The sequence below is a fragment of the Dipodomys spectabilis genome, unplaced genomic scaffold, assembly GCF_019054845.1.
Source record: "Dipodomys spectabilis isolate Male_0828 unplaced genomic scaffold, ASM1905484v1 ptg000507l, whole genome shotgun sequence".
Lineage (NCBI taxonomy): Eukaryota > Metazoa > Chordata > Mammalia > Rodentia > Heteromyidae > Dipodomys > Dipodomys spectabilis.
In genome coordinates, this window is record NW_024871184.1 from 1,562,740 (window position 1) to 1,564,273 (window position 1,534).

Below are 1,534 nucleotides of genomic sequence, written 5' to 3' on the forward strand. Positions count from 1 at the left end.
GTTTTTGAAAAGGAAAAAATTTTTTTTTATATATATAAGGTAACAAAAAACAAAAAAAAAAAAAGAAAAGAAGAAGAAGAAAAAAAAAGTTCTTTGATTTTTTTTGGGGGGGAGGGGTGGGAAGAATCCTGTATCTCCCTTTTGTCTGTAACCAGCCTCTTGTTGGAGTCTCTGGTCTGCTTGATGTCCTGTGGCTTAATTGGTTTTTTAAGTCAGTTTGTTGGAACAGGCAGAAAAATGCTCTGCTTTACCCAAGATTTTGAGATCCCCCTCCCAGGTTAGTTTACTGGGAGGGTGATCTGCTTTGAGAATCACAAAAGAGGGGGATGCAGTGATGAGGCTAGGTTCTGGGTAGAGTTGAGGCCTTTCAACAAACAGTAGCTTTTCCCTGGGGCTATTTTGTGAAAAAACTCACAGTGCCCAGCCTGGAGCCATTCTCAGGGTTTCTGTTTTTCAATTGATTGTGGTGGCTGCTAGAGGGAGGGGCAGCCTCTGGCTCTGGTTACCCAGTGAGGAGAGCCACTCCAATGGCTGCTGCCTGAGCTAGGTGACTTTTCCCTGGATGGAGCTGAGTCTGGCACTTCACCGTTAAGTTCTTGTGACCTGCTAAATGACTCGTTTTATTCCAAGGCCTGAGCTGGAGTTAGCAGCTCCTCCGAGCTTTGTCGGTATCCAAGATGGAGATCACCGGTGCTGGGGGACTAGGGGTGGCCTTCCCTCCTCTGATCCCTGAGAAGGAGTGAGGAAGTCGGGCTTCTACTCATGCCGAGTCTTGGATCCTGGGTCGTCTCTGGTCTGCAAAGTGCAGGATGAAGATGTCCACTCCTTGTCGATTCTTGCTGGTGTTTAGTAGAATCCGCTCATCCACTGCATCTGGCTCCTTTGTCCCGGACTCTCTGTGTCTCAGGTATTACCCCGCGGTGGTGGTCGCAGCTGCGACTCCGCCGCCGCAGCGGCAACTGCTGGCAAGGGCTCAGATGTGTCTCCTTGGCTTCCCCTCTCTTGACTAACTCTCTGTCCTGTGATGGCACACTTGGTGTGATTCTCTGTCTTAGGACTGTTAACTGGAACTCTAAAACTGCTTTCTATGCAAGAGTATGTTCAGATTCCAGCTTCTCCTCCGCCATCTTCCCGGAACTCCAAAAGATTCTTAAAGATGTTCTACACATAGAAAACCATCAAGACCACAATGAAGGCCAAGAAACTGCACCCAAACTGAGAATCCAAGAACCACATGAAGAACCCAGTTGCGGCAGCCCCCAAGAAGGTGGACAAAATGGCAGGATAACGCTCTCAGTCCTATCTCTCAACATTAACAGACTTAACTCTCCAATTAAGTGACATTGACTGTCTAGTTGGATTAAAAAGCAAGATCCTTCTATCTGCTGACTTCAGGAGTCACATCTTGCCCATAAAAAGAAATACATTTTCAGTGTGAAAGGCTGGAACAAAATCTAACAGGCAAATGGCCCCCATAAACAGGCAGGAGTTGCAATCCTAAAATCAGATAAAATAGACTTCAATCTAAAATTAG